Below are 27,423 nucleotides of genomic sequence, written 5' to 3' on the forward strand. Positions count from 1 at the left end.
TCTGAGGAGCTGGTAGGGTGGGAAAAAAAAATCACACTTTATCCTGGCTGTCTTAAATGGCAAGAGGCTCGGGGATCAGCTGACCAAATTTGTTTCAGATGGGATTTCAGAGTGACTCCATTCATGCAGATAGCCTGAGTGAGCCTGCCTGGGGAATACTGTTAGTTTGGAGAATACGAAACCTGATTATTTTTTCTTAACGGAAAAATTAAGTTGAGCCAGATATGGGATGATAAGAACAAGGAAAAGTGGCCGTGAGCACAGCTTTCCTATGACTCACATCTTTCTACGCATGCTCCCTTCCTCACTGAGGTAGAAAAAACAGTCCCAATTTACAAATCAGAAGGGAAAGCAGTAGGTGCTGTTGGAGCGGGCCATAATGCTCATCAAGTACAGGAGAAGAAATATTTTAAAAAAAAAAACAAAGACACACATCTCTGAGTATACATGCATATATATATGTATATACATTGTATGTATGTATGTATGTATCCCTGTAGTCAAGGGGAAATTTGAAATCTAAAGCAAATTGATTTTTGTCAACCCTTCCCCCAGAAATGTGCATATCACAAAAGGTTTGGGCCCTTATATGTGGTTTTCATTTTTGTTGTTTGGTTTGGATTGGTTTTGTCTGAGACTGGGTCTCACTTTACAGGCCCTGACTGACCTGCAATTCTAATGCTTACCTTGCAGCCTAGGCTCGCCTGGGACTCATCAACCTCCCTCAATCAGCTTCCCAAATTCTGAGACTATAGACATACACCATCCTGCAGGCTTAGCCCCTTTTGAGTGGATGTTCTTCATCTGGGACCTGCATTCAACAAGACAGCTTTTCAGTTCACTGCTATGATGGGGTGGCCTTCAGTACTTTAGGGGACAAGGACCTTCTTTCCTGTCACATCACATGCAATACCGACATGGCATGGGTCTCCCTGACAGAAATTACTGTCTCGCTGAAGTGGTATAGTAGTCAGAGGGAAGAATGCATCCTTTGATGTCGCTGGAGATCGTTGTTACTAATTTCTTCATCATGGAGACTTAAAGGATTCCCTCTAAGCAGCTCTGGATCAGGCCTACTGACACTCAGCCTGTTTCCTCTGGCTGAAACTTGAGGCCTGTTTCTAGACTAGGGCTCTGCCACTGAGCCGAACCTCCAGCTTTGCCGGTGCTAAATTCCACCTTTGGCTTCTCAGCAGCCTTCCTGGGCCCCACACTCCTAATCCCAGTGTCTAATGTCCCTTCCTGATGATTGTCTAGGTTTCAGATCTTATACATGTTCTATCCCTCTTGGTGGGAGAAGGGCAGGACCCTTGGCTCTCTTGCTCACTGTTCTGGCCCTGATTGGGTATAGTGGCATTAAGTGAAATTCTGTCCTCTGAATGTGCTAATTAATAAGAAAGCACTTGGTAAGCCAGATCCACTATAGGAGCCACGATTAATCACAGGAGAACAGACACCTCCTTCCCCTTTCGGAGCTAATTTTGTCTCTCCCTTTTTAAAAATGTATTTTGAGTTCTACTGATGAGTGTTATCCATTCCAATTCTAAGATTTGATATTATTTCACTCTTGTCTTTATTATCACCGCTGCTATTCTTATTATTTGAGAGAGCCACTCTTTTTTTTCTCTCTCCCTCTCTCTGAAATCATTCTTCCCACATCCACTGTGCTAAGACTACAATTCCTACCTGGGTTCAACTGGTGTGCATGACTTTGAGAAGGAAAAGCTGACGGGAGTGGGCGATCTATGCTTCCGTCATCACCCGGAGCCCCTGGTGAACATTCATTCTTATCCCTCTATTGTTGCTCCTTGATGCAGCACAAGGGCATAATACCAACGTGATTGCCCCTGGGTCTGCAAGTAAGGTGGGAAAAACATCCAGGAGTAGAGACTTTTCTACTGGGCTATGAGCAGGCGTTTGCATGAAAGCAACCAGCCAGCAAGAGCCAGTCCTTTTCTCTCCTTTTGCCACCTCTTTATATGTGAGTGTTACAGTCGCTGGGGAGAAGTGGCAGAGAGGCAAATGGAAGGTTTCTCAGCCCTGCACACATTGGGCACGGGAAACAGCACAGACCTGGAATTGATGGGGAGCCTTTGCTGTGGGTCAAACAGTCACACCCCTGCCTGGCTCTGGAGTCTGCCTTGCACACCTTCCAGCTTTCCCTTCCTGCCCTGCACCTTCTTTTCTTCATGAAAATGTCTCCGTGGAGATTCCAGGAGTCTGATTCTGCCCCTCTTCCCTCCCACAGCACAGCACAGCACAGCACAGCACAGCACCGTTAGGTCTTGTAGACATTTGAGTGCCCCAGGGAGAGCTGATGGTGCCCAGCCAAAGCTAGCTTTTATGCTCTGGCTCGGAGCTCAGTAGCAGGCTGTGACCAATAATAACACCTGCCTTTGATATCGTGCTGGTCTTCTGGGGAACTGCAAGTGCTTCTCAAGAGCACTTACTGATCTTCCCAGCCACACAGACGGGTACGAAAATGCAGTCCTTGCTTCCCTTTTCAAAGCGTAAAGTCAAGTGACTTCCTTGGGATCGTGTATGTTTTTCCAGTGCTCGGATTAAACCCAGGAACTCAGGAGTGCTGACCAGGTGCTATACCCGGAGCCATTCCCCAGCAATGGTTTCTCACTCTGACTCGCTCTCTCTCTGTCTTTGCTCATTCAGGTTTTTTGAGATAGAGTTTCCTGTAACTCAGACTGACTTAGTCCTCTTACATCTACCTCCCCAGTGCTAGGATTACAGGCACACACCAGCAAATAAGTGGTTTCTTTTGAGCAGTTTTGTGTCTCACCTGGGGTTGGGGTTGACGTTTCCTAAAACTGGTTTTGGTTTCAACTTCATGACAGAGGGGAAAAATGAAAGACTGGTTATGCCACAATTGGTTCTCTGGGTCAAGAACAAAATCAAATTTGGTTAAGTAAAAATAAACAAAAACCACGAAAACAGGTCCTGGAAAAGGTCTTTGGTGAACTATCCCCTTGGTTGACCAGATGTCCAGGTTGTTGGAAGAAGTAATTGGATGATAGATGGATGGATTTACCATTGTTTTCCTTCTGGGCTGTCTCCATGCCAGGTATTTCTCATCGTCTCTGTGAAAGGAAGAAAGACAACACCAGAACCCGTGGCCCAGCAGCCGAGGGACGTTTCCATGGTGAAGTCTTGGGGAGGCTTCCTGGGAGCAGAGCACAGTGGATGCTGTAAGTGAAAAACGCACTGCAGAGGCTCGCCTTATACAGCTCGGTGAACCCGGTGTGAGGGGCTGTCAGTGTGTGCCCTGGGTGATCACCCAGTGGAGTCCTTGTTTTCGGCAGAGGTTCTGTGTGTGTTAACTGTGAACTTGTCTTTCCCCTGGCCTCTGTGGAGCACTGCTAATGGTCAGCTTGTGGAATGAAAGTGGAATACAGGGGCTCTCTGCCGCTGTCCCTGGCATAGATGACGGTATCAAATGTATAGGGGAGTGTCCGCGGCTGTTCTTCTAGGATGATAAATAGGCTGAGGATTAAAGACCTGGATTTCTGTGCATAACTATTATCATTATTTATCTTGGTTTTTTTTTTCTTAACCAGGATATTGGATTTTTGCTTGTTTTTATGACCTTGAAAATCTCAGACCTGTATGGAAATACAGTTATTTGGGGTTCTTCTCTGATTCAGAATTGGCTGAATAATAATAGGTCTTTATTGGGGTGCTGATCTGCGATGCTGAGATTAGTAAACTGGGCTTCAAGTCAGCTGAAGACTCTTGATGAGGTTTAGTATCCAGGGGTTGATAAAGTGGCTGAGAGAGTGTTGACAGGAAAGGGGGTGACCACAGGAAAGTCCTGGGTGGCCAGTGCACACCCCTGAGAAAAGGAGTAATGGTATCTTCACATTTTAGGAAATAACGAACCAACTTCAACTAAAATGTGTGAGCATTACCTATATGTAGCTGCACATTTTGTAACATATTTAGTACACGTTTTGAACCTTTTTAAGTTTTTTTTTTAAAAATTATGCTCGTTGATTGTGTGTGTTGGGGGAGAGGTTACATGTGGGGTTCAGGGGAGAGCTTTGGAGCAGATTCTCCTTCTGTATGATCTTCAGGGACACTTATGTTATCAGGCTTGGCAGCCACACTCATGTAACAGACACACACATAAAAATTTATGTCTTTAAATTCAAATTTTCTTGGTGGCTCATTGTATTTCACGGAAGGTGCTGCTATTTTAGTGTGTTTTCATTTGTGGGTGTGCGCCTATTGATTCTGGAAGTATGTGACTTGCTCTGGGATAATGGCTTCTATTCTTAGTTGCCCAATTAAGGTCGAGTATATTGACAACTCTAGGCACCACCACCACCACCACCAAAGAAAGTTGGCATTTCACAAACCCGTGGGTTGCCGTATGGTACTTGTTCATTAGCTGTGGACCACTAGCTTGGCTCAGGGTTCACACAGGGGAAGAGACTTGCATATTTACTTTCATAAAAAGAAAAAAAACCCTCTTACCATGAAAGTTTTAGTCACTATCATGAAACAATTTGGGGCCCTGTAGGCTTTAAGTTTCACTGCAAACCCCATGTGCTCACCAGGTAGCTTGTTGTCATAGTGATGTTTTTAAAGGTGCTGTTTTCACGGGAAGTGTATGTCTTATAGAAAGTCATTTTCAGGCCTAACTTTAGTTGAAATGAGAACAGTTACTGTGATAAGGCTGGCTTTGTGCCTAACACGGTGGGTTTTCCTTTCACGCCTTTGCTCTGAAGGGCTCATGGCAGACTTGAGGCATTTACGTGAGGTTCTCAAAGGTCCTGAAATCTACGTTTGGAAATGCCATGTGGCCAACCTTAAGGGCACTTGAAAGTCCCTCTGTAAACAGACGAAGCTGAGAGGAAGAAAATGTGAAATTCCAGAGAGCTTCTCAAGCATGCCAAGAACTTTGTTTTCAAAAGCGCATCACTTGAGATGGGAGGGAAGCTCTCCACTAGTAAATACGGTATCAGCCACCTCCCCTAACTGCGCTCCGCCCTTTTAACCCTTGCCTTCTGTTTCTCACTAGTCCTAGCGTGCCACAGAGGGGCATTACAAGTGGGGAATGCAGGTTATTTTCAGGGAATATGTATTTGCACACAGACAGGCTTAAGCGTGGGTGTCCTACATCGTGAGCAATAATTGCCACAGCATTGACAAAGAACCCCGGGCCTGACAGCTCTTACAGACTCTACCTCAGACTCATTACTCATTGCTTTTACCCCCTTGCGTGTCTCGTTAGCAGCCTCTCCCATCTGTCAACTTCTTCCTTCCTAGCAGCTGGCCTTTACCCCTGGAGGTGTCTCCACCTGGCTTTCAGAGGGTAGAGAGGCATCATGCCTCGCACAAGAAGAGGAAGGCAGTGAAAGGCGATTGAGGAGTCAAGAGACCTGCATCTTGCATTCAGTGTTGGCAGCTGTGTAACCTGGGCCCCAGCACCCCTGGAGACCCATTTCAAGATGGGCAACAGGAGAAACTGAGATTGATGGTTCCTGCAGTTCTAGCATCTTGTGTGTAGTGTCACCAGGACATCATTCTGCTGTGAAGCAGGTCAGATCTTCATTTACCCTCTTGACCTCATAAACCATCAATGATTTGCTACAACCTAGTTCTCGGGTGCTTTGGTTTTAGTACACTGAGTGTAGTCTTATGATGTCAAGAGGGCCTAACAAAGTCGTTCACAACTGTCCTAGCAGTATGTGTCCAATCCCCAAGCCCTACATGACCAAAGGAGAGAACCAACTCCTTCACACTGTCCTCTGATCTCCCCATACTTGACCAAATATATACAGGCACATGCATACACATGAATAAATACATATAATAGTTTTTAAGATTTTTAAAATTATGTGTATGCATGTGTACATCAGTACACATGTCCTCAGAAGCCAGAAGAAAGAATCAAATTCCCTGCAACTGGAATCATGGGCTAATACAAGCTGAACATATGGATGCTGGCAGCTAGCAAGCCCAAGCAATCCTCCTGCTTTCATGGCCTACCACAACCTCGAGGGTAACATGTATCCTCGTGGTCATGTTTGGCTTTTTATGTAAGTGTTGGAGATTCCTTGTCTTATCCTCTGAGCCATCTCCCTAGCTCCCTTTAGTCAATTTTTTTCCCTAGAAGTAGATGCTAAATGTCAGTGATATATATGATGTAAGTGTGGGTAAGGAAAGCATTTAAGGACATCGTGTTTTAGAGTAACTGTCAGTGAACTTGGGGATTTCCTGATACTTAAAAAGCAAAATTCTGCACAAAAGTCCATTTCCTCCTCTTTCCCAACTGAGTGGTTTGTGGTCTCTTGTTTGTGAGCAGCCTGTACTGCCTGCCTATGGATGGTGATGTTTTTAATCTCTTATTCTTTTGCCATTCCACAAACATTTGAGTTCCCTTTTATTCCCAGTGTGGAACTGGGCCATGGCACCAGAAGTTACCTGTGTAGAAGGTCAAGGGTAGCATTCTGCCCCCACAAAGCACTTAGAGGGAAGATAAGGTGGGCTGACTGATACAAGACCCAGTTTCTTCTCCGTAGTGTTTGAGGGGAAGCGACCAGAAATGAGTTTAGGAAGGTAAAATATCACCCTGCCTTTGAGGATGGCTGGGATAAAGGTGTGCAGATGCTTGTGTGTTTATCTGACCCCTTGTCACAGTACATGCCTCGAGCACTGCTTAGAGTAGGTCTGGGAAGAAACAGAAGCAAACACTGCTCAGCCTGTTTAAACAGCGCTGAGATATGGGCTGTGGATTCTCGTCCCCAGAGTAAGAATGGCATGTGTACATTCTACGAAGAGATGTAAATGGTTTCCCGATGTGTCTGTCAGCTTGGAGTTCTAGAGTTGCACCTGTGATACCAATTTCTATAAGATGGTCATAAAAAACATTCTGAAATAGATAAGGGGGGATTTATTATTAGCTCGTTAGGGGGTGGACTTACTCCATGTGTTTAGTCCTTGTTTGAAATCGCAGATTGGCCTTCACATGACAGAGGCGAGGAAGCTCTGTCTAGTGCTTTCCACTCTGGAGCAGAAGGATTTCCACTAGGGTTTGTCATTTTGCTCATCTCAATCTCTTCCTTCACCTTCCTCAAGCCCCACTGACTGGCAATCCCGTTAGTTCCAGATCATGGCCTTGGTATGTTCCCCGGAGAAGGAAGCTTTCTTGAGACCCTTCTGAGGGCTACTGCTTCTGAAAGTAGACTCCAACATTGCTGCTAGAGTTGGTGGGCCATGTCTAGCCATTACAGGCACAGGCTCGCTCTCCTCAGCACCTTCTTCCCCAAGTGTGAAGCCACCACTTTTCCCAGCAGTTTTACAAAAGGAAAGAGCACCGATCACCCAGAATCCTTGGGAAGAAGAGAGTTTGTGAACTTCTGCCATATTTGTGTGCTTGGCAGGGTGAGGGATGGAGGAGAGGAATGGCTGGGGAAAGAACAATAGCAACCTGACCATGCTGACTTCTAACTGAGTGGGGCCAAGGTAAAGTGTGTGCATCCTGTCAAAGTGTAGAATACTATTTGTTAAGAGAAGGTTGTGAACCAGGATGAATTCTCAGTCCAGGGTGTAGGATGGAGCCATCTCTGTTCACTGTCCTTGGAAGGTAATCTCAGAAGAGCCCCATTGGGGATGGATATGCCAAGGTGCTCCAGGGTGCCTAAAAGGGATGCTGGTTACTCAGAATTATTCAGAGTTAGGTTTCCTGGAGCCTCTGACTTACACCTCCCAGCAGGGGAATAAGCTTAACACATAAATCTGTGTTCCCCAAGAAGGCATAGGACAGATAAAACACTGGAAAATAAGTCTTCTGTTAGGTGCTTTTGTGGCAGGGTTTGTGAGCCATCAGAGCCAGGCAATTCTTGTTAGAAGCTTGTGGGACCAGGAATCTGCTGGATGCAGTGCTGTACACTGGGCTATCACTACAAAGAATCTCAGATCGAAAAAAATTGACTAATTTTCTCTCACTACATTACAAGATTCTGGGAAAACAGTTTGCAGTACAGAACCCCTTTAGGCGAGGCAGAAAACTGCACTCTTTGAAGCCTATTTTGAAGCAAATTAGTCTTTTAAAGTCTTTGTTTCTTTCTGTATTTGTGCCTGTCTTCCTGAAACAATTGCCTTCAGTACAGTCACCAAAACTGAAATAGAAATAGGATGGCATACACATAATGATCTTTCCTCGCAGATGTTTGGTGTTTCGATACAGGGTCTCCAGTAGCCCGGGTTGGCCTTAAGCTGTTTTAAAGCCAAGAATTATCTTGACTCCTGATCCTCTCACCTCCCCCTCCCAAGTTCTGAAATTACAAGCAAGTACCCACATATTCAGCTTAACCGAATATTCTGTTTTGGTAACTCAGCCAAATTATTTGGAGTATGCTCATTAGGCCCTTGGCCAACTTTTACCTTCTTTGGTGGTGATGGTGGCAGAACTGGCTGTTAGACCTCCAGCATAAGTCCCTGAGCTCGAGGATGCCACTGTCTCCTTCAGAATGTCCGCCATCTTTACCAACATTTGGAACACTTTATTTTGCCCATCTTAAAACCCTCTTGCTAAAATCATTTTCTAAAGGTTTCTATTTGGTTTCTCGTCTTTTCTGATTTTTTTTTTCCCTTTCTGGAGTCTTTGTTGCTTTCACAGGGGTGAAGTTTTTTGTTGCTGCTGCTGTTCTGTTTTGTCTTTTTAAGCGTCTCCAAGGCTAAATTCTGGGACTGTGATAGGCATTCTTCATGCCTGGGGCTCTGTGAATTGCTTCGCTCTCTAAGCACTATAAAACGCCTGCAGAACAAAGGACTGGGCACAAGGTCCTTCTCTCCCATCATTTAGAGCCCTAGTTTTTAAGTCTCTTGCCTTCTTTCTTCAAGGAATGGAGCAGTAAGACTAGGATGCTGCTATTCAAAAAGAGGATGCTTTTTCTTAGTTGTGGAACCAAGTTTTCTCCTCCTCGTTAGCCACCTCAGTTTCTCTACCTGTCCCTGGCTCTCCCACTTGTCCTTATGAACAGTTTTCTTCCCTTAACTCTCAGGGGACTAATGAACGAAACGTATGAACGGCAGTGGATTATGGCTTAGCTGCTGGCCCTCCTTGTTTGGAATAGAATCATTATGTCCATTCCTGCCCCCTTTTCAGTGCTTCTTTAGGGTTCAGAGTAACTAGCCATGGGTGTCTCAGGGCTGCCATTGGGGTTTGCAGTTCATGTTCCTAACTCTCCTGGGGATCTATTTCTGTGCCTCGGCTTTGATGCCGGTTGTCTTAGCAACCTGTTGGCTGGCACCTCCCTAGAGGCAACTCGGAGAGTGGCGGTGGATGTGGGTGGCCTCTGGGGGTGGGGGTCAGAAGGGAACTGGCAGGCACCTGGCACAGAGAGGATTTTCCATTTCCTTCACCTGGGCCAGCCTCCAGGCAGAGGATGTCACTTAGTAGGTGTATCATGGGAGTGTCGTTTACTGAAGATCAAACACCACAGGGTTTGGCATAGCTACCTTCCCATGGAGACTGGCAAGCCAACTAGTGGATCATCCAAGCTGCGTGTGGGAACAGGAGGCTGGCCCGTTTGGGATCTCAGTACATTTGATAGTATCAGTTTTTCGTGTGAACTGGGTTAGTATTCGGTTGATAATTAGCCCTAGTGTTCAGAGTTGTGGCTGGGCGCTGGGCAGAAGCAAAGGTCAGGAGATTGAGGAAGAGTGAAGGGAACACCAAAACCACCGATCTTGCCTCCTTTTCCTGTTGACTGGTCTGGCCTGAAAGTTCCCAGTGTAAGGGCCCTGGTAATCCATCTCCAGGCCCAGCCCTGAAGCCGAACACTGCTTAGCTTGTGTTCTGCTCTACCAGCCCCCCTCTGCCCATTATTACCACAATGACCTGGCATCAAATGACTCCTGCTATTTTCTAACTTGAAACCAAACAGACATAGAAATCCTAAAAGCTGGTGGCCTCATTTGACCTTGCCTACTTAAAAAAAAAAAAAAGTTGTTTGTGTGTGCGTTGTATGTCTGTCTGCCTGCTTGCACATCTATCTGTGCATGCAGTGCCCACAGAGGTCAGCAGAAGGTGCCTGATCCCCTAGAACTGGAGTTTGAGGTGGTCGTGAGCCTCCTGACATGGTGCTGAGAACTAAACTAAGAACCTCGGAAAAGCAGCGAGTGCTCTTAACCACAGAGCTGCGTCTCTAGCCCAGGCTTTGCCAGCTTTTATGTCTCAAACTGAGTAGTCCTGCGAAGTTCTGTAACCATTTCTTGTGCAAGCTTGGCTGGTGAGTTTACCTGACATTTTCCCCTAGAGATGTCAAGGCACTGTTTTTTAACAAAGAGAGAGACTAGAGGTGGGCCCTCGCCAGGAGATGAAGAACCAAGGAAATGGAGAAGGCTGACTGAGGCATTTGAGATGCACAGTGATGTGGAAAACCTATCCTCACCTGTCTCTTCATTAACACCGTTTCTCGAGTTGCAGTGTTACTTGTTGCTCTGCATGGTCACAGTGAAGTTGAGGCAAGTGTGTGTGACTTCCCTCATCATGGTGACACGGGTGAGATCTCACCTAGCAAGTCTAGCATCCTTCGTGTGTTCAATGACTGCTCGTGCCTTTTTCTGCAGTCAGGGATAAATAATAAGACCTGGGACTTGAACTAAGAGACATAATTTTGGTGAAAAAAAGGAACCCCAGAGATAGTGGTTTGCACTTTAACAACTCAGTTACATGTTTCATAAGAAACAAAATCAGGGGCTGAGGGAGCTCGGTTGGTGAAGGGCTTTCTTAATATGTAAAAGCCCTGAGTTCCATCCCCAGCACTACTTGACTGGATATGGGGGCACAGGCCTAAAATCCCAGGGCTGAGGAAGTGAAAGAAGGAGGATCTGAAGTTCAAGGTCATCCTTGACACTATAGTGGGTTTGAGGCCAGACGGGGCTATAGTCCCCATTTCAAAGCAACAGAAGAAGTCAAGTAAAGCCGGCTTGTTAGACAGTGTGCAGCATGCCCGGCTTGCTTATTATTCTCAATGATTTACATGATAGAAGACGCTCTGTGTACTTGGAATAATAATACCTCTAAGTGCATCTCCGCACTATAGAAGGGGTGGTTTTAAGGGATGATTCTATAATTCCTAATTGAATACTTTGTGAGAAGTACTCATTATCATTAATGGCTCACTAGCATAAAGATGGTTCCCTCGTGTTGGCATGATCAAGAAATACAATGAATGTGAGTGACATTTCAGCTAGAAGGCTGAAATATCCAGAGTTGATGGCAGCTCTTTATTTTTAAATCACATTTGTGCACAGGCACGCATGTGTGGGTGTCTGTGTGCGTGTCTGTGTGCGTGTGTGTGTGCGTCTGTGTGTGCGTCTGTGTGTGTGTCTGTGTGTGTGTCTGTGTGTGTGTCTGTGTGTGTGTGTGCGTGTCTGTGTGCGTGTGTGTACATGCCCCTCTGTACATTAGAGGTCAGGATATCTTGAGGAAATCCATTCTTTTTTTTCTACCATGAGGATTTCAGGGATTAAACTTAGGTTATCCAGCTCGGCAACAAGCATCTTTACCTGCCGGGCCAAGATGGTTGCTTTTTAAAAAGAAATTTGGTGAGATCAGTGATAGCCAAGTTAGGTCTCATGAGCCTCACACTTCATATACTTCACAAGCTAGCTTGCACACGGTAGATGGAGGCCTGTCGCCTCTTCTTCCTCAGCTTCTCATTAGCGACCACATGGATAGATATGAATTAAATAATGGGGCATGGGGTCCCCTGGGTTCCATCTATCAGGTCTCTCAGGCCAAGAATGGGTGGCTAGAGTTCCCTTCCCACCCCTCTTGAGACCATGAACAAGCTACTCTCCCATGCTTGATTTCCTTGTCTTCCAAAGACAGTTGCCATTGCCACTCTGCAGTACCAGATTCCATGGGATCTCAGTAGCCGAGGAGTGATAGATCTGTTGTCATTACCTGTGTATTTAAGCTGAGAAGCCCTGGAATTTTAGGTGAATTTTTAGTATTAGTAAAACCGAAAGGCAGAGTTAGGAAGATGCAATAGTTTCACCTATATAAGGTGTAGGGAGATTCCCAGTGGCTGTTGCTATGAGTGGATCTCTGAAACGGAAACACGTGATGATACATTTGATGTAGTTACCAGATTTAGGTAGCAGCAAAGGAAACTGCTGCTCTGCCCTGGAAGGCAGAAGAAAGCCTGAAGATAGAGCTATGCGTTCTTCTGTCCTGTTCTAGCAAACATTGGCTGAGTGTTTGCAAAAGCAGGACATCCACAACAGATAAGGAACTTTCTATCACTGCGGTTGGAGGTGGAAATGAGAAAATAAGCAACTCCTGATAGCGTGAGCAGAGTTCTCCCAGCGGCGTCTACAGTATCCTGTGGATGAAAATCAGTGTGGTATCTTCTGGGATCAGGTCTTCATCCTCGACCTGAGGGATGAGTAGGTGTTAATCATAAAACTAGGGTTTATCAGTTATCATATACCATGTAACAAGTGATTCCAACGTGTAGTGGCTTACAATGACATATTATAATTCTGTGAATCACTTGGGCTATTCTGTTCTGTGCTAGCTGGGCTGAAGTTTGTTCCTCTAGAATGGTCTTAAGAAAGTTTTATAGCCCAAGAAACCTTTGATCATCAGTCGCGACTTGTTTCTGCCCCAAGATATCTCTCATACTCTAGTAAGCTAGTCAGACTTTCTGTCCCCTCTGCTTTTCCTGCTCCTCCTTTCGTGTGTTTGTTTTCTGAGACAGGGTCTTACACTGTAGCCCATAGCAATCCTCCTGTCTCAACTACTCGAGTGCTAGGATGGCACACGGTGAAGCACCATGCTCAGCTAAAACTGAGCTTCTCTGTACTGCAATCCCATAGGGTCCCAAAAGCAGCAAAGGAGGGAAAGTCTCACTCACATGAGTGTGTTAATTTCTCTTTGGCCACCAATAGCAAATTGCCTAGTAGGTTCAACCCAGGGGGGTCCAGCAAACCTCTGGCTCTAAGCACACAGAAACATGTGCCAAGCGTATTTAAGAGAATATGGCTTGTTGGAAAATTGCAGCAGTTGAGAGTGGCTAGACAAGAGCATGTATGAAATGACAAAGGGGGTGAGATCATAAGACCTCTTTTCATGAAGCTCTGGGGGTTTAAGGGTATTCTGTATGTATGTATATGTGTGTATCTGAGACAGTCTTCCTCTGTAGCCCTGGCTGGCCCAGAGGTCACTACTCCACCCTGTAGACCAGACTCCTGCCTTTACTTCGTGAGTGCTAGTACTTCAGTTCTGAGCCATCACACCTGGCTTGTAGCATATCTTAAAGATGGGAGAATGGCCACAGAAAGCTTTTAAGGGGGATGCTAACATGATTGATAGGGTGCCTAGCAACACAAAGCCTAAAAGCACTTAGGATCATCCCCAGAAAGATGTCCCAAGGATGGCTAAGAGCAAACAGGACCAGCACAACTCAGTGGTGGTGCAGAGATCGTGAGTGCTTTTAATCTTCTGACCAGAAAGAGCTTGGGGATTCTCAAAGTACAGCAGAAAGTCACAGGCTGAGGACCTGTCCACGTCTGATCCTGGGGGAAGAGCTGAGCTCAGGCGAGGGCCTTGACCCCTGCCACCAGCTCTTATTAAGTTCCCCAGGCTCTTGTTGACTATAGATTGCCAACAGGACCCAGGAGAGTACTGGCTCAGAGACGGTCTCTGAATGTGACTGTCCATATTAATGTCACAGGTCAGTCCAGCCAACAACCCTTTTCTTTCCCACACTCTTCCCCACCCCCTCCCAAACTCAAAATAGGCGATGTGCCCCAGGTGGTCAGAAAACTCTCTTCAGAAAGCTTCCTAACCCTAACCTTGGATTGGACCAATGCTAACCCTCTAATTTCCAAATATGACCTATAATATACTTTTCAGCATTAGCGCTTAAAATATACAAAAATGGAAATTAGTGTTTCATTTTACTAAATTCAAATAAGCGAGCATGAGAGAACGTGTGGTTTTCATAAGTACAGTCTGAGCCCCTGAAACTTGTGTGATTCTGGGTGGGTGGGAATGAGGCTATTTCTCAGCCCTCTGGGTTATAACATCAGCATTTAAAATGTCACAGAGAAAAAATGGGAAGGGCCTCTGTGTGTGCATGAAATACATAACCCACCATGTTTTCTTAGTGTTTTTATGTTCCCTCCTAAAAAGAGGGAATGGGGATCTCTGAAAATGACCTGTGGTTCCTGCTCTCTGTGCTTTGAAAGGCATTTTCCCCGAGTAAATACCGAGACTACAGGGGAATTGAACGAGTGAAGGAGCAAAGGAGCCCTAAGGCGCTAATGTTGTCCCCTAGGATCAGGCAGGCCACATGATTAGCTCACATCTACAGGTTTTGCCACTTGTTTGAGCAGCCTTTTAGGAAGATCGCCTTGTGAAATGGGCGCACCTTTATCTTGTGGCTGCTGATGGGCACAGGGTTGGGGGGAGTACTGCTCTGCCTGCTGGGGGTGAGGGAGGGTGCGGCTGAAAGCCTGGTCCTTCTGTATGCCTCTTGCGGAATGGATGCCTCTTCCACAGGAGAGTGAAGAGCCCCTGGGTGTGGTTTACTGCTGAGCAACACAGCAAGCATTTTCAACATTTTTATCAGAGTCTCGGTTAAACCATTGTGTGGAGGGCTGATAAAGAACTGTGCAATAAGGGGGAAATCCCTCTCCTAATTTCAAGTGCCCAAATTTGGCGTGCTTCGCACTCAAGTGAACTGGAAAGGAAAACACGGCATGGCTTGGAATTCCTGGTTCTGCTTGTTTGCTTTAATAGCAGGCTGATGCATAAACATTGACTCATTGTATGCTATACTGAAAGGGAGATAGGGTTTGCCATGCTCACTCTGCTTGCTTCCAGAACAGAGTGTGGAACCAATGCCAGATGAAGAGATGAGTTCGGCATTGCAGGGGACTGGAGAAACCGCCACCTCTGTGTTTTTGTCGCTGTTCAGACTTGTAATAACCTTGTGAGACATTTCATATACGATGTTAATGGCCGGACAATCTATTCCAGAAGCTGTAGAGCTAAGCAGAGGGAAATGGAATCTCACTATTGGAAGATGGGCCCTGGTGCCCATATGTGGGTTCTGCCACTTGTGTATTGTTTCACCGAGCCACCTTTGGCTAAATTGTCCTCCTCACTAGCCTGTCTTTACTTCCTTCCATACTGTGACCCTGCTAGATACCTCCTGGCAGCTACTCCTTAGAACATGTCCCACATTTAAGTCTGAAAGAGTGAGATTTTGTGCAGAGCCACACTCGATTGCCTCCTTGATTAGTGTATGGAGCCGTCATCAAAATCCAGCAGATGGTGTGAGACCGATGAACACCCATTAAGGATTCTGCCTGTCTTATAAAGGAGGCGGGCTGCCCTGGTGAGAGTCGTATGGCTCTCATGCCCTTTCAATGCAAATTCTCTGGCTATGACAATACATTCTCCCTCTCATGCATACCCATGTACATACACACCTACATACATACCCCCGACACGCTCTGCTGAAGCCCTTTTGGCTACAGGTGTGAGCACTCCAGTAAACAAGACAATTTGCATTCAGCAGGCTTTCTAGTCTTGCTCTACAATCCGGGCATGACGGCACAGTTATGAGCTGTGATTTTCTTTAACCTTGACATCTGCTCCATCTAGTCTGCTTGTTTCCCCTCTTATATCATTAGTGAATTATATTTCCTGGATATTTTTGCTTGCTCATTTTTCTTGAGATACTCTCAGGTAGCCTAGGCTATACTCTAACTCACCAGGTAGCCAAGGATGATCCTAAGTTCCTGATCCTCTTGCCTCTGCCTTCCAACTACTGAAATTGTAGCCTGCAGTTCCCTGCCTGTCTACATTCTCTTTCTTTAAACCTAACCTCTCGACACAGACACTCCAAACTCCAAGCCATTTGTGTTATTTATTCATTCTTACCCTTAAATTATTCACAGTTCTGTTTATGAAACTGAAAACTCGAAATTAGTTTCTGTGATTAAATTATGTCATTGTGGTTAGATTACTCGGTGGAAAATGTGTTTCTCCTCTGACAAGCCCCCTTTCAAGTTTTTAGTTATCAATTCTGTTCTCTTACGAGGAGTCTTTCACAGGGGAGGGAGCATGCAAGGATGAGAAAACAGAGCCAGGCTTGTATCCAGAGGTCGTTTATGAAGGAGGGAAAGTTTCAAAGTAAAGCGGTTTGATTTCAGGGCACCCCTGTGACCCTTCAGTGGACATGGCCTTCCTCCCCTCTAGTCGCGTTTGGGCCCTTCTCAGTCTTAGACTGTGATATAATCCACATTACAGAAGGTTTCTGTCTCTGCCATTTTAAGTCTCCAGTTCCGTGGCATTGGTGATGTTCCTTCCTTCCAGCCACTTGTCTGTCCTTCCATCCACCCGTCCATGTACAAACCTCCTTTCTCCTTAAAAACTGAACCTGGGGTCATCAAGTTGGCTCAGTTGATAAACATGTCTGTCACCAAGTCTGACGACCTGAGTTGGTCCCTGCGACCCACGTGGCGAAAGGAGAGAACTGATTCCAGCATGTTCTCTGTTACCCTCGGACAGGCATCATGGTGCATGGACACGCACAAATATGTAAAATAATAATTAAAAGTTTATAAAAGTCTTCCTGAACCAGGACCCATACAGCAATAGCTCCCCGTTCTCCCCTTTCCAAGTTCCTTGCAGCCACTTCCTGCCTTTATAAGTTTGATCACTCTAAGTCCCTCCTGTGATTATACTCATTCAGTATTTATCCTTCTGTGACTGGTGTGTTTCCCTTAGCACAGTGTTCTCAAGCTCTATCCATGTTGCAACATGGATGGAGGTTCCTTTTTAAGGTTAAATAGTATTCCATTGTATAGATAAACACATTCTACTTAACCACACACCCCTAGATGGACACCTGGACCCCACATCCCTAGATGGACACCTGGACCACAAATCTCTAGGTGGACACCTGGACCCCACATCCCTAGGTGAAGACCTGGACCCCACATCCCTAGGTGGACACCTGGACACCACATCCTTACATGGACACCTGGACCACACATCCCTAGGTAAACACCTGGACCTCACATCCCTACATGGACACCTGGACCACACATTCATACATGGACACCTGAACCACACATTCATACATGGACACCTGGACCCCCACATCCCTACGTGGACACCTGGACCCCTACATCCCTACGTGAACACCTGGACCACACATCCCTACGTGAACACCTGGACCACACATCCCTACGTGAACACCTGGACCACACATCCACACATGGACACCTGGACCACACATCCCTAGGTGGACACCTGGACCCCACATCCCTAGGTGGACACCTGGACCCCACATCCCTAGGTGGACACCTGGACCACACATCCCTAGGTGGACACCTGGACCACACATCCCTAGGTGGACACCTGGACCTCACATCCCTAGGTGGACATCTGGACCTCACATCCCTACATGGACACCTGGACCACACATCCCTACATGGACACCTGGACCACACATCCCTAGGTGGACACCTGGACCACACATCCCTAGGTGGACACCTGGACCACACATCCCTAGGTGGACACCTGGACCACACATCCCTAGGTGGACACCTGGACCACACATCCCTAGGTGGACACCTGGACCACACATCCCTAGGTGGACACCTGGACCTCACATCCCTACATGGACACCTGGACCTCACATCCCTAGGTGGACACCTAAGTACTTCCATCCTTGTGTTACCGTGAACAATGTTGCAGTGAACCTGGGGATGCGTGGCCCCTCATCAGCTTTCTGCCTTGTGGATTTGAAGACACAGATGCTACAAGGAGGCACACAGTTTTAGAGACAGAGCAGCAGACAGACCTTCTACCTAGTGAAGCTATTTGAAGTTTCTCCTTTGCAGACCCCCCTGCCTGCTGCCTCAAAAGCTCCTGACAGCATTCAGTCCTCAAATACATGGCAGAATCTTCTGCTTGTTTCCTATTAAAATGCAAATGCTTCTGGGACAGAGGCCTCAGATGAGCAATGAGCACCATGTTGTGAGTGAGTTTAGTGGTGCCCAGCTTAGATGCTTGCACTGCTCTCTTCTAGTTCTGGTAGCTTGCTCCCTGTGGCTGCAAATATCCCACAGCATAGGACTTGTTTATAATTTGCCTCTCCTGATAGAACATAAGCTTCCTGGCAGCTGGGCATGGGGACACGCGGAAGGTGTGTAGATCGACTCTCAGTTTTGCTGTCTCCATTCAGGAGAAGCACAGCTGGGTCAGCTTGTGCTCTTCTGTCCCCCAAAGAAAGGTGACAAGTCAGAAAACATTCTCTGTGGCCCTGAAGAGTCTCAGAATTGTTCTGTGTGTCAGTGCCCCCATGATCAGGCTCACCATTTCTAGATGCCCTCTTAGAACAAGGAGGAGATGCTTCGTGCTGGCTTGTGATTGGGTACCTGATGGTCTTCTAGAAGCTCATAGCCCAGGGACTGGATTGGTGGCTGCTCATCAATCCCCCAGTGCAGTGGCTGAGTTGGAAACAGACATCACTGTGAGAACAATTGACGATAAGTTCCCTTCTGATGTAGCAACCTGTCCTGAGTTGAGTTATCATGTGAGCCTCCAGCTCAGTGATGCTACCGCTATGGCTAATAGCAGACAAGATTTTCTTCCTTTTATTGTTACTTTAACTGCCATTCTTATGATAGTGGCTAAAATTCCCTGTTTAAAAGGTAAAAAGAGCAGCAGAATATTCACTGGACAGTTGATGGAAGCAGACGCTGAACGCTTTTACCAAGAGTACATTCATGTTTTATACAGACAGGAAAAGCAGGGATAAGTGGACTCCTCAGACAATCTTTTCTCCCTTTTTGTGGCAATAGCTCAACTGCTCCCCCAACTAAACGGTTTGGACAGCATTGTTAAACAGTAGTAGCGTTTAAAGGAACTACTTTTAAGGGTTTTCTTGTGGCCTTCTCATATTCTGGGCAAGACCATAACACTTGAGAGTGCTGGGGTGCTGTGGGGACTATGGTAAAAAGCTGAAGGGAATCCATGCTAATAAAAAGGGAGAACTAGAAGCAGGTGACCGTGGGCTGAAGCAGGTTGTAAGGTGAGGTTGTTACAGGGGGAAGCTGATAGACCAGCATTTTTTCCATCCTGCCTTCCCCTACCCCAGGGACCGCCATGCCTCTTGTGCTGGATTAATACCATCAAGTATTAGAACCTGACATTGACAGCTGGACTGCTCTCCCGTCTAGATAGGCCCTGGATGTACAGTTCCTCCAATCAATGCTACTTCATTATCTTTGTGAATAGTTTACATCATGAGGCGTTTCTATATAGCTGCGCATTTAATGGAATTTGTAGACAGAATACTAACCAAGAAATCTCCCTGGAAGCAGGGAGCATAGGGGTTAGCAATATGTTTGTTAGAGGTTTGTCTCTCTACCCAAGACATTTCGCATTGGGTTGTTTTGTTTCTGTTCCAGCTGTGCCTTCCTTCAGATGACTTTAGCTGTTTGGAATTTCCATGCCTTTTCTCCATTCTGCATCAGGATGCGGCTGCTGAAGTCATTTCTGTAATGAGAGGCTGCATCACGCTGATCTAAGGCAGGCTTTGGCTTTTGTCTCAGGCACTAGCTAGCCTGTCCCTAACAAGGGGGAAGCTACTGGAAACTTGGGTTGTAGAGATGGAAAGAAATTGTTCTCCTGCAAAGAAATCGGGCTTTCATGTGGAGACTTCGGAACAGCTTGAAGAGGAATTAGAGGAATGCAGACCAGGGCTAGAAATGAACCACCAGGTTTTCTGCAGTAAACAGTCAACACTGGTAGCTTGTGAGTGCACTTCCTTCTGGAAGGTTCCTCCTGCCTTGCTCAGTCTCTCCTGTCTCTCCCTCCCTCCATTTCTTTTCCCTCTCCCCCTTATTTTTCTTCTTACTCCCTCTCCCTCATTTTCTTCCCTCTTTCCTCTTCTTCCCTTTTCTTCCTTTCTTCTCTCCCTCCACTTGCCGCCTTTCTCCCCTGCTCCCCTTTCCCTTCCAATCTCCTCTCTCTTATCCCCCTCTTTTTGTCTGTCTCTATCCAGCTTCTCTCTCTCTCTTTCTCTCTCTCTCTCTTTCTCTCTCTCTCTCTCTCTCTCTCTTTCTCTCTCTCTCTCTCTCTCTCCCCTCACTCTTTTTCTCTCTTCCCTTTTTGTTGTGCAGGCACGATCTCACTCTAAACCAAACTAACCTGGAACTCTGTGTAGCATACATTGGCTTTGTACACACGGAGATCCTCCTGACTCCGTTTTCTACATGCTGGTATTACAGGCCCGAATCACACCATTTGGTGCAGAATGTTCTCCGTGTGCCCATGAACAAATGAGTTTATAAAACTTTGCTGACATGGGGTCCACTCAATGCTCTTCCCTGGGCCTTCTTTTCTCACACTGAAAGATCAATGATGCTGACAAGTGGCCTTTAAAATCTTGGTGGTGGCTGGTGTTCCAGCATTTGGATATAAAAGTGAAGGTTTCTCAGCTTGCTAGTGGTGTGTGTTCTCCCAACACCTTACCAATTTTCTGTGCTCTGCTTGTTTCCATTGTATGGTGCCTTCCAGATGTAACCCAATGAGAAACTTAAATGGTACAAAACCTAGAGAACCCCTCTGATGGCCTGACAACTGGGTTCTTTCTTCAGACTTGTAGCTTTTAAGAATTGCCATATTCCATCTGTTTCCATACCTTATTTGTTTGGTTGTGACAGGTCTTATATTGCCCAGGCTGATCTCAAGCTAGCTTTAAGCACTTGGTCTTCCTGTGTCCACGACCCAGGTGCTGAGATTACAGGTCTGTGCCAACATGTCTGGCCCATCATCCCTTTTCCTGGAAATGTCACTTTCCCAGAGCGCCCCTGTACCTGCTGTACCTTTGTTTGGTGCTGATGGCTCTCGGTTTCTAAAGTGTCCCTCTGTCTCGCTGGCCTTGGCACAGCTTGAACAGTCTGGATTCCTTCACACACCTTCCCAGTTGTCTGGAATGACCTCACTCACCTTTAAAGAGTCCACCTTAGACTCCTGATCACAGCCTCCTTTGACATGCCTGTGGGACCGTCAGTTCTTGGAGCTCTTGTCTTCCAGTCAAGCTGTGTGTCCCCGAGCTCACTTCCTAGGACATGCTACCTGTCCAGGCCCTTGTCTCTGAATCACATTCCCATTGCATGGCCAGGAAACCCTGCCCCTCTCATCTTTACACCTGGCTGGAACTCATCTTTATGGCCTCTTTCTTGATTAATTCTTAATTAATTCCACTTGGCTTTGTCTTGTAGCTGGGAGGACAAAAACTAACAACGCAGGGTTTTTGTTGTTGTTGTTGTTGTTGTTTTAATAAGTTTAAAAAGTTTTTTAGAATGATTTCAGGTTTATAGGGAAGTAAATTGGAAAGTACCAAGAGTTCCACAGCCCGGGCTTCCCTCTCCCAGGACAGGCGGCATCCCCCCTTATTAAAGTCCTACAGCATATTCTTGTTGTAATGGGTGAAGTCATACCTATCTGCTGATACTAACTAAAAGCCACAGCTTACCTCTGGGTTTGTTCATTTTCTGCTGTGTGGGTTTCAACAGATGTGCAAAGGCATGCCTCCTCTACTGCTATCTCATACAGAGGAATTTCACTACTGGAAAACTCCTTATGGTCCACCTCTGCATCCCCCGTCCTGATCTTTAAGCCTGTGATCTTTTTTTTTTTAACTGCCTCTATTGATTAATTTTCCTTATGGATCCTATCTCCACTCACTGCAACTACAGCCCTGGAGTCCCAGGCACACTCAACCATGCCTGGGTTTTAATGGGCGCTGGCCCTTTAAACTCTCTGGTTCTCATTCTTGTGTTGCAAACACTTAGCCACTGAGCATCTCCTGACCCTGACGCCATCCTTTTGACAGGAACAGATGTTTTTAAAATCTTGTGCCAGAACCTATTGAGATGTCTCGATGGGTAAAGATAACTACCAAGATAGATGACCTGAGTTCAGTGCCAGAACCCACACAGCGGAAAGAGAGACTTGACTATTACAAACTGCCATCTGACTGTCACACATTTTGGCTAGTGTGTGTACTCACATGGGCACTACACACACACACATTAAAATATAGTAACTTTTTAAAACTTATGCTAGTGGGGATAGTAGGAGGGTTAGCAATGTTGCCCCTTTTTGCACCCTTCCATTTGGCTTCCTGCTATATATCCATATGCTATAATTTACTTATTGTTTGTTTCATACAGCTCTGAAGATAGAACCCGGGGCCTGTACATGCGCTGCGGTAATATCCCACCTGACCCCATGACAACAGACACAGGCATAATTACGGCACATGGGGTGGGACTTTGGAAACTATCCCATTATGTCTGCCTCCCGAATCTATTCTTGCTCCAACTACAAAGCTGAGAAAAGTTTACTTCCCCGTAAGATCCAACCCTTTTGGAATCTGCACCATTTTGTAAGCTAGTCATCCCTGCATCTAGGAGAGCACCAGCACCCATCACCAGGAGAGCACCAAGTCCTTGCCCTCAGCAGGTCAGCCTTAGCTCTACTGCTTGCCTTTCCTTCCCCAGCGAAGTCTAAAACTTCTCCCTGGGGTATAGTTGAATGTTCCTTGCTATGGAAGCTTCCATCCCATGTCTTAGTCACATTACAGCCTTGTGACTTAACGGGGAGAGAAAGGGGAATCTAAGTGGCTGAATATTGGGGGTTTCCTATGGGGGGTGCCCCATGGATGCCTTCGAAAACAGGATGGTGCTACCCAGAATGTTTCCCTCCCTTTGATTTCCTCTGCTCCCTCCCTGTTCACTGGAGATTGATCCTGGGGCCTTATGCATGCGCTACCAATTTCTGCCTCCAGTCCAGTGCTTCCCAACCTGTGGGTCTTGACCCCTTTGGGATCAAATCACCCTTTCACGGGGTTTACCTAAGACCGTCAGAAAACACATATTTGCATTATAATTCATAACAATAGCAAAATTACAATTATGAAGTAGCAATGAAAGTAATTTTATGGTTGGGGGGGTCCACCACCACATGAGGAACTATATTAAAAGATCACAGCATTAGGAAGGTTCAAAACCACGGATCTAGACAGACAAACAGAAACACCAATAAAACTGTAGTCATTTTTCAGTTTAATTTTGAGACCATAACTCACTAACTACCCAAACTGGCCTTGAACTCACCCTATAGCCCAGGAAGGGCTTAAACTAACAATCCCATCTCAGCCTAAGAGCTTCAGGTCACAGACCCGTTTCACCAGGACTGACTGGAAATTGGCTCTGTACATAGAGGAAGCCCATATTTGTATCTTTTACATCCTAGGCAGCGTAGTGAAGCTAAAGATAGAATGGTGGGGGGTGGCAACCTTTTGACCTTTTTAAACAACCACATTGCTGTTCAGCTTGTTCCCATTTGCCCGGGAGGAGAGGGGGGGATGATGGAGAAGGGGGGAGCGTGAACTTTAATTGCAAACCTCACGTTTCTTTGAGCTATACTATTTTCAATCCTATGTAATTTGTACAGCTGAAGTGTGGCAAGTGCTCGCTTTGCAATGTGAGAACAAGGTACTCCCATTTAACTCTTCAGAAAAATTGCCTGGGAGCCACAGAAAAGAACACTTACCAAGGGTCTGATGATCCATACCTTGCAATTGGCTCAGGCACCATTTCGCTTTCCAGAGGGTCAGGCCTGGGAAGAGTCTGGGTGTCTTGCAGCCCATTCTTTTATCACTTGTGTTCTTTCAATCCTCTCTCGAAGATGCTGCGACATAGGGGCACCAACCTGGAGCTCAAAGAGAATAGGGTAGGTGTTTTGTGATGGTCAGAAAGGGGCTCAGCACAAACTCCATCCCCAGTGGTGGGAGTTTGGTCCTTAGCAGTGGAAGAGCCTGGCCAGCATGTCTGCAGGACCCCCAATGAATGGGGCATCTATCGAATATCTTTCATGGGGTGCTAGGAGAGTTTTGTCTGTTCAGGTTTTTAGTGAACTATTAAGGAATCTTGACAATCTCTTAGCATCTCCATGACGCAGATGAGCTTGCTGGAATGGAAGCAATTTGTTTACATGTTAGTGGTAAAAGGGCTGAGTAAGCATCTCTCTCTCTGGGTAATAGACCTGTATCTTCTGCAGTATGGAAACTTCCTCTTCCTTCAAGGCAGAGAACTAGATAGGAAGGAAGTCGAGCCTCATTGTGATGGGATTATGAAACTGTTTATCAAGTCCTGCTTTCACCTGGAAATCTGTTGTCTCAAAATTGGGGCCAGTTTTAGCCTATTTGACCCAAAACATAAGGGGGAAAGGAGCGGGAAGTCAACAGAGTCATTAGTGTGCTGTCTGCATACAAAACTGGTGTTGTGGCAGACAGTTCTGCAAGGTAAATTTGGTTAAGAAATGAACTTCCTCCCTCCCTCCCTCCCTCCCTTCCTTCTTTCCTTCCTTTCTTCTTTTCTTCTTTTTTCTAAAACAGGGTCTGACCCCATAGCCTAGGCTATGGCACCCAAGCAGACTCCAAACTCACAGCCGTCCTGCCTCTGCTCCCCAAGTGGTAGAATGACGGGTATGAGCCACTGTGCTTGGCCTCTCTCTTCATTTATTTCTTGCATTTCCACATCATATACCTGCGGCGGCGATCACCCACAGGTATAGATATCACCCGTTGCCTTGCTTGGCGGCTCACAAATATTTTTAGCCTCGGCTCCTTTGACAAGCACAGTCTTCTGTGAAACTTCAACACGACAAAATTGATAAAAGACAACATAGTTGGCATAATGTATGTTAGATGTCAACATATAATGCTGGTTTATTTATTTGTGGGGGGGATAATCAAGTGTTGTGGTGAGCAGAGAGATCTGAAATTTGTTTCATAGACGGCAACTGTGACCTTTTTGAACTTCAACTCTCAATTCCTTTCCTTCTGCTGTCATTTTCATGTTGCAATTTCTTGAGGGGGGGGAATCCTTGCTTTCGCGAAATGGGGAGTTCCAGATAATAGCAGGGGGTTTTAATTTTCTAGGAGAGTGACGGGTGGAGTACCTTGCACTTTCCCCTTACTTACATCTTATGGATCTAAACACAAGGAAGAGAAGGAAAATGTTCCCCAAAAAGTGAGTCAAAATCCTTAATATGGTGCAAGAATTTTCACTTGTTAATTGTTAAGCCTACAGTTTAGGGAATACATCATAGATTCTTGTATAAGTCATAGACACAGAAAACATTCAGATTATAACATTAGTGAGATGCTCATGGATGTCCAAAGAGGTATCTGTACCTTTTCTCCAAGTTGCTTTACTGGGCCCCGTGTGGGTAGTTCTGGCCTTCGATTCTCTCCACCAATGCTTGGCTTTCTTTGGCAGGGTAGCTTTGCAGCCCAATGCCAGCGATTCAATTTAGCCGTGCCAGTTTATGCCACACATGGAGTTATTTTTAGACATGAAAACCCACTGACCGCCAGCATGGGGGCTGCCTCAGTCTGTGATTGAGTGGGACATGGTGGTATTGTGGGAAGGGACTCAGGGTAACAGTTTGTAGCAATGAACATAGATTTTATAAAGGGGGAGGAATAGGGAACAGAGCTACAGTCGTTCTGGTTTGTCAGCTGTGAGCAACCGAGACCATGACTTGGAAGCATTATGATCTGAGCAAACCTGGCTGTAAGGCCATCGCTGGTCACCATGGTGTCAGTGTGGAAGCTCACATTGACTTCTCAAGTGGCTACACAGCTTAGGAAGCAGAAGGACATAGTTAATACAAGTCAGTTCGTGAATATTAGAGAACAAGAGACTTGCCATCAGAATGGAATATAGGAAACCCTTCCTGCAAGCAAGAATGCTTTCAAATCCCGCCCACCAGGGCGGCTGAAGATAGCCTGAACTGGACTCCCAGACATGGGGCTGGTGCAGGCTTTCCTCTTGGGCCATGACCTAGCCTGGTGGTTTTCAGGGTTTAATGGCAGGATCATCACTGAATAGAGATCCTGACTCCTATCCCTGATGGGTATTTTGGGAGACTTGTAGTCATTCAACAAATGCTTATTGCTGTCTCGGTGGGACCCCTGTGGGCACTGAACCAAGCCTCTTGCCTTCCTTCCCTCCAAGAATCTTTATACAAGCATGAAGATGTGTATAAATAAAGAACAGACTGGCGGCATCACTGTGTTGGGGTCTTCAAACCATGTGAAGTCAGTGGATATGGATCAAGGTGTCAAGAGGAAAAGGAAGACAGCACTTCTTTTTCCTAAGATAGGGTCTTGCTAGTCTAGAACACACTGCTCAGAGCAGGCTAGCCTCAAACACGTGGAGATCTGCCTCCCTCCACCTCCCAGGTGTAGGGAATTAAAGGTGTGTGCTACCACACTCCACTGAGGTGTGAACTTTTTGACGTGGTAACCAAAGAAAACTGCGTGAGCTGGGACCTACATGAGCATGTTTGTGCATCTCCAGGGTGGCTGAAAAGTCACAGGTAAAGGCAGTTAAGTTAGAGGTGGAGACATTGGAAAGCTGGCGTCAGAGTCCATAGTGCCTTTCCAGCCCTGAGGAGAACCAGCTGTGTTTAATACACAGCACAAGCGTATGCACAAGCAATGCCACAGGCAGAGCAGGATCTGCAAAAGGGTTTAAGTGGGCATGGATGGGTTCTGATCCAGATCTTAAAATCACAGGGACGTCTCTGACCCTGCACTCTACACTTGGGCAGGAACTTTTTATACACTAACTTCTGCATTAAGCAATTTTCTACTATGTGAAAAAAAATAGGAGCTTTTTAGAAATGACAGCTAGTCGTGAAAATTCAATTTAAAATTGCAGAGGCTCTGAGTCTTCTGGGAGTTTTAAACAAGTATAAAAGCTGCATACTTTCATAAAGATGGAATTAGAAGTCTTATATGTAAGACGTGTGAGTATGTGACCAGCGCCTTGGCAAAGCTTGCACTGGGCGCCAGAACTGTTCCTTTCTTCTGACCAGTCTCCAACCAGCGCCTCTGTTATCGATGCTGGGGTCTTGTTGTCCATCATTCTGATAAGTTAGATTTGATAACTGGGGAAACTGAGTCCCCTATAAACCACTGGCTTGTAATGATACAGTAGAAATAAGTATGCCCTTGACCTGGAAGCCCTGGTTTTCCTGCCTCTCCCGTTCAAGTGCTGGGATCACATGTATTGTTTGTTGAACAGACAGACGCGGAGAGTATATACCTTCTCTGTCATCAGGCTCACCTTCCACGCAGGAGGCATTTTCTGTAATCTCATGCAGATACTGTTTGTGAACCGCAGGTACCCAGCAAGCTTTATACAGTATGTTTGGATTCCCTGCTCCCACAATAAAAATTTTTGTTTGGGTTTTCATACAATGTCTCTATATATGCAGCCCAAGCTGGGCTTACAGCCCTGTTGCCACATCTGATTCCCCATAATAAACTTATGACA

General features: G+C 46.0%; 1 protein-coding gene across 3 annotated transcripts in view; it reads left to right on the forward strand.

Moving 5' to 3' along the window:
* Window positions 1–27,423, forward strand: part of Atxn1 (ataxin 1) — a 382,090-nt gene that overhangs the window by 236,087 nt on the left and 118,580 nt on the right. For 2 of the 3 annotated variants that reach the window (XM_041632783.1, XM_041632784.1), the window contains one exon: window positions 3,077–3,200. The gene's annotated coding sequence lies outside the window, so the exon portion shown is untranslated. Of the gene's footprint in view, window positions 1–3,076; window positions 3,201–5,356; window positions 5,557–27,423 lie in introns of those variants that run through there. The other variant, XM_041632785.1, reaches the window with a different exon arrangement.

Source organism: Microtus oregoni, unplaced genomic scaffold (assembly GCF_018167655.1).
Source record: "Microtus oregoni isolate MIOR12 unplaced genomic scaffold, Mior012 000042F_ref0000377, whole genome shotgun sequence".
Classification (NCBI taxonomy): Eukaryota; Metazoa; Chordata; class Mammalia; order Rodentia; family Cricetidae; genus Microtus; species Microtus oregoni.